General features: G+C 33.4%; 1 long non-coding RNA gene across 1 annotated transcript in view; it reads right to left on the minus strand.

The window, feature by feature from the left end:
• Positions 1-330: 330 nt before the first annotated feature.
• Positions 331-6775, minus strand: part of LOC145249057 (uncharacterized) — a 13033-nt gene continuing 6588 nt past the window's right edge. The window contains exon 2 of the long non-coding RNA XR_013863461.1: positions 331-5112. This is a non-coding gene — a long non-coding RNA (uncharacterized LOC145249057). The remainder of the gene's footprint in view (positions 5113-6775) is intronic.

Below are 6775 nucleotides of genomic sequence, written 5' to 3' on the forward strand. Positions count from 1 at the left end.
GTTCTCTGAACTCTTAATAAATATATGACTTCCGCTTGAAATTTTTTTAAATAATAAAACATGCAATTTAATATCAGTCCCAATCAATGTAATGTGACAGTACAAAAATGTTGCAATTTTTCTAAGTTTTCTTAAATTGATTTCAATAAAAATATATATTTACTGATTTTCAAATTTTTACGAGTAATTAAACCTCATCATTTTTCTTATACAAACGAAATACAGATGAGAACTTTCAATTATTGATTTATATGAACATTTAGAAATATAACAGTATAAACAAATTATTGTGTCCTAAAAATTCAATCTTTGATAAATATAGAAACGAAGTTATACAGTGATAAAATAAGTTTATTTTCAAACTATCGAAGTTATTGAACCGAGAAATAGTTATAAAAATGTAATTGAAAATTACAAAAATTTACCAAACAATTGCAACATGACCATTAAGTTAGTAAACATGGAAATATTACAATAATTGTGGAAAAGTATTGCCAGAATATCGATGGTATCAACCAGAACCATTAATATATGTGTGGTATTTGTTGGCATGTAGTATGTTGTCATTTTCTTCAATGCCAATGTATTTGTAGGTTCGTGTTCTTCTTGATCTCAGATGTCAGTGTCTTCATCTAGCTGCATATTCTTTGTATAGATCTTTTTCCCCAGCTCTGAGCATACACTTGGCACATTTATCTAGGCCAAATTTCATTTTGGAGAAAGTGTGTACTATCTTTAGACGCTGGTGTAGCCTAGTATCAGAGCTGGCATACGACTTTAGATAATCCATGAAATGTAGATGATTCATTGTCTTGCATGGTTCTCAACGACGTTTCTGATTCAAGTTGTAAGCGCTCTGACTGTCATTCAGAAGATTGCTGAGTGCATCTATTGCTATACAAAAAAGTAAGAGCAACAAGCTGTCAGATTTCTTTGCCTTTTCCTACAGTCTTCTAAGATGTTGGTGTTGAGCAGAAGCTGGTCCTTGGAATTTTATTCTGCATCTTTTTTTCTCTTTTTCCATGAAGGTCACAGATAAACGGTCATATAGAACGTCAACTACCAGACCAGTGAAGACTTTGTAGGTTGTTGTATTTATCTGGGCATTACGTCAGCCAGGGTTGTGTGGTTTGGTCATCTATCAGCATTCTGCTAAAATAGTCGCTGTATTGTCGGTGGAGAGCAGTCAAATGCTTCAGCCACACACTGCACAAGTATGTAGCGTTTAACCAGTAGTCAAATTTGGGAAAGAGGATGGAACAACTTTCTCTCCTGCCTCTCTCTCACACTCTTTATCTTCTCTCTCTCTCTCTCCCTGTTTCTCTTCTCTCTATATTAGCACTTATCAAGGCCAATAGGCAACTCGAGGATCAACTCGACGATGAGAGTTCAAACGTGCAGAGTAGTCAAATTTGGGAAAGAGGATGGAACAACTTTCTCTTCTGCCTCTCTCTCACACTCTTTATCTTCTCTCTCTCTCTCCCTGTTTCTCTTCTCTATATATTAGCACTTATCAAGGCCAATAGGCAACTCGAGGATCAACTCGACGATGAAAGTTCAAACGTGCACAGTAGTCAAATTTGGGAAAGAGGATGGAACAACTTTCTCTTCTGCCTCTCTCTCACACTCTTTATCTTCTCTCTCTCACCCTGTTTCTCTTCTCTCTATATTAGCACTTATCAAGGCCAATAGGCAACTCGAGGATCAACTCGACGATGAGAGTTCAAACGTGCAGAGTAGTCAAATTTGGGAAAGAGGATGGAACAACTTTCTCTTCTGCCTCTCTCTCACACTCTTTATCTTCTCTCTCTCTCCCTGTTTCTCTTCTCTCTATATTAGCACTTATCAAGGCCAATAGGCAACTCGAGGATCAACTCGACGATGAGAGTTCAAACGTGCACAGTAGTCAAATTTGGAAAAGAGGATGGAACAACTTTCTCTTCTGCCTCTCTCTCACACTCTTTATCTTCTGCACAAGTATGTAGCGTTTAACCAGTGTGAGTTCACAAATGTGTCACCAACTTTCATTTTTGAGAACCAGAATATCCACAAACTTTACAAAAATGTGATGCTTTCCTTTTGCTTTTATTTTCTTAGCAATAAAGGAACACACTACTTGCGCAATACTTGAACTCTGTATGAAATAGTTTGATATTCGAATATTCAATTAAAGTTCTTTATCTCTCAAATGCTGAGTTAGTAAGGAAATTGAGAACACAATTAACTTTTCCCCAGTCAAACATTTTCATATGTTAAAGTATTAAGCATTTTTATATGTTAAAGTATATCCTTCGTTTTAGTCTCTTAATCTCATTCGATTCCAGGACAAGAATTTATCTTTTCTGATGGATTATCTATATGCGTACTATTACATGAGATTATATCACTTGGGGAAGGTGCACAATTTCTCGTAAAAGCTAAGATGAATTCACAATAGAGAGGTCTTATTTGCGCAGCGAATACTAAGTGAGTTTGAAATTTCATTCAGGGATTACTTCTAGGTAAAAGTATCCTCGTGTCACATTGATCTGAGTAAGAGACTTTGACATTCAAGAATAGTGTCTAGTCGGCATTCTAGTTCTCAGAGATTGCATGTGTGTCATTTAATTTTATTTGTAAAAACATACTGCCCAAGAATATGGCTTGTCACTCTTTTGTTTTAATTTTCTTATGAACTTGTTTTCCCGGTATTGGGGCATTCTACCAGATGCAAACCGTTAAGTTACTCCAACCGAGATATTTTTTAAGATGCCAACCATCCACAAGGTGATCAAAACACTTAAAAAGAATGTGGGTTTTCCCCAGAGTGAGTTCTCATATGTCTCACTAACGTTGATTTTACAGAAAAAGAATATCTACACACTTTGCAAGAATGTGGCTTTTCACCAGTGTGAGTTCTCATATGTGTCACGATTGTTGATTTTTGAGAACAAGAATATCCACAGACTTTACAAGAATGTGGCTTTTCCCCAGTGTGAGTTCTCATATGTATAACCAGTGCTGATTTTTCAGAACAAGAATATCCACAATATTCACAAGAATGTGGCTTTTCACCAGTGTGAGATCTCATATGTATAACTAATGCATATTTTTGAGAGCAGGAATATCCACACACTTCACAAGAATGTGGTTTTTCTCCAGTGTGAGTTCTCATATGTCTCACTAACTTTGATTTTTGAGAAAACGAATATCCACAGACTTCACAAGAATGTGGCTTTTCACCAGTGTGAGTTCTCATATGTCTCACTAACTTTGATTTTTCCAAACAAGAATATCCACACACTTCACAAGAATGTGGCTTTTCATCAGTGTGAGTTTTTATATGTCTGAGTAAATTTGATTTATTAGAACAAACATATTCACAAATTTGACAAGAATGTGGCTTTTCCCCAGTGTGAGTTCTCATATGTATGGCTAAATTATATTTAGCAACAAAAGAATTTCCACAAACTTGACAAGAATGGGGCTTTTCACAAGTGTGAGATCTCTTTACACTAGTGTGAGTACTCATATTTCACTAGGTTTGATTTAACAGAACAAGAATATCCACACATTTCACAGGAATGTGGATTTTCACCAGTGTGAGTTCGAATATGTGTCACTAAAGTTGACTTTTGAGAACAAGAATAGGTACACACGTTACAAGACTTTGGCTTTTCACCAGTGTTAGTTCTCATATATATATATATATATATATATGTATATATATATATATGTATATATATATATATATATATATATATAACTAATGCATATTTCTCAGAACAAGAATAGCCACACACTCTACAATAATGTGGTTGTTCACTTTTTTTTGTTTTATTTTACTTCAGTCAAAGTTCTCAGAAATCAAGGGGCCCACAACCTGGGGCTAACACTAGAACTCTATATGAGATGCATAGATATTCGAATCTTCCATTTGAGTGCTTTATCTATCAAACACTGAGTTAGTAAAGAAGTTCAAAACATAATTTCTTTCTTCCCAATTAACCATTTTTATATATTGTAGTATATATTTTATTTTGGTCTTTTGGTCTTACTGGATTCCAGGACAAGAATTTATCTAGTCTAGTGGAGTATCCAGCTTCGTTCTATTACTTGAAGTAACATCACTTGGAGAAGGTGCATTCCTCGTAAAAGCTAATGTAAGTTAGCCATAGTGAGGAGATCTTATTTGTGCAGCGAGTACTATGTGATTTTGAATATTTGATCGGGATTTACTTCTATGGAAAAAGTATCCTCATGCCAGATTGTTCTGAGAGACCATAGACACTCGAGGACAGTTCTCATATCTAACTTTGATTTTTCAAAACAAAAGTATCCGCACACTTCACAAGAATGTGGCTTTCCTTTAGTGTGAATTTTCATATGTCTGACTACATTTTATTCATCAAACATATCCAGACTTCACAAGAATGTGACTTTTCCCCAATGTCAGTCCTCATAAGTATGGCTCACTTAGATTTAGCAGAAAAGACTTTTCTCATATGTTTCATTAACTTTGATTTTTGAGAACAAGAATATCCCCACACTTCACAAGTATATGGCCTTTCATAACTGTGGACCTGCATAATTTACTGTAATTGATCCTGGACTAAGATTATCAATTGCATTTTTAATAATATATCTTTTTCCATCGCATTATTTTCTAAATTCACAAATGTTTAAACAAATAAATAAAGAATAGATAATTTACTTTGTGTTTATTCTGCTGCTATGGTTTCTCATACTATACATAATCTTTTCCAAGCAAATTTGAGAACAAACACATATTAAAAGAATATATCATTTACATTATTCTACGTCTCTAATATATATTTCTTTGTGCTACGGTCTCTAATATTATACAAAATTGAGTTTTACTCCAAATAATATATGTAATCTTTTTTTTCCAAAGAAACATATTTCCGGCAATTTGTTGATACATTTTGATTTCTTTGAACATTAAACACAAACAAAATCTTCCAGAATTTGTTCAATAATAGAATAATGAGAAATACATTTCCAAACAATAACTTTGTTTCTTCACGTATAAGTCAATAATTTTCTATAAAATATTGTTTAAAGATTATGATGATCTATTAACATTCACTATAGGCAGTCAAGCAGGAACATCTGTAAATAAAAAATATATGAAATTCAATATTTTTGTACCGTCATTCACATATTAATGTTCTGTATTTTTATTGCTGTCAATATTTTTGGTCTGAACTTATTAAATTTCGATTAATTTTATCAAAATATTTCTGAGACAAATAAGAAAAATAACCAGATATTTTTTTTTTAACTTATTGAAGAACAAGTTCATACAAGCGTCGATAGAGAAAATTTAACTTAGAATTACATATGATTATTAAGAAACATTGCATAGATATTTTTTTCATTCTAGTTTAGATCATTATCATCTTCCGACTTACTTTCTTTGCTATTGATAAAAATTTGCTGGTGTAGTTACCATATTTATTGCATGCTATGAACTTTCGAATCTGTCTTGATTTATTAAAAGGTATAATTAACCGATTATATAAGCTTTTTTTAATTAAACTGTCCATTTAATTGGTATTCGTTAGTTAAATATTTTCTGTTTGCTCATTCTGGTTTATTTATTGCATGCTATGAACTTTCGTCTTGATTTTTTTAATTAAACTGTTCATTTAACTGGTATTCTTTAGTTAAATATTGTACGATAACTATATTTACTAACTTTATTTTGGGACGGCGATATTAGTTTATTTGTTTTTAGTTTTAATTAATATTTAATTAATATTTCTAGTTCATCAAATTTATTAATACAATCAATATGTTGTACATTTTAACTAATATTTTTTTATAATTTCTCGTCACATTTGATTTTGATTAAGTTTTGCATTTGTATTGATGAATATCATATTTAAAATTTCGTAATTTCTCAGAAAACACCTTTATTTGTTAATGTCTCTTTAATATGAGAAAACTCGCATTTCAAAAGAATTTATAAAGTTGTTAAGTATGGCAAATATCTAACAAGATATTCACTGATACATATATCTATTCGAAGATACACAGATTTGAATCGATTTTTATAGGTTGCAATGTATAATTCATTGTTGTTTGCATCTTGTAAAAAATTATAATTATAGTTACCAAATGTTGGACGTAACAGAAATGTTACTGTTTTGATTCTGTACATAAATGGTTCCATGATGATCATAAAACCGATAGGCTCATAAGTGTAGTGGTCGATGGACAAAAGTCAGAGTCCTGCAGTATTAATGCTGGAGTCCCTCAAGAGTCAATGCTGGGCCCAACTCTCTTCCTGATCTACATCAATGATCTCCCTAAACACATTCGTTGACATCTATGCTGATGACACGACCATCTACGGCAACACATCAAAGGCTGTAAAGGACAAAGTTCTCTCTGATTCTCTCTTCTCTGATCTCGAGCACGTGGTTCAGTGGGGGAAGTCGTGGCTGGTTACCTTTAATGCATCTAAAACCAAACTCCTATCTTTACATCATCAACGCTCTGATCCCCATCTGGCATCAATTGAAATGGATGGCTCTCGTCTGGGAGAAGCCCCGTGTTTTGACAAGCTTCTGTGTTTGTCCTTTACTCCTGATCTGAAATGGAACAAGTACATCAAGTCTGTTGCCAACGTCGCTGGAAAGATGGTGGGATCCTTCTACCGCTCCAGAAGATATCTCACTACTGATGCAATTCTCTATCTATATAAAAGCCAAGTACGTCCAAGGATGGAATACTGCTGCCATATCCGGGCAGGAGCTGCTAAAAACAG

Source organism: Euprymna scolopes, chromosome 27 (genome assembly GCF_053919585.1).
Source record: "Euprymna scolopes isolate OS-2025 chromosome 27, ASM5391958v1, whole genome shotgun sequence".
NCBI lineage: Eukaryota > Metazoa > Mollusca > Cephalopoda > Sepiida > Sepiolidae > Euprymna > Euprymna scolopes.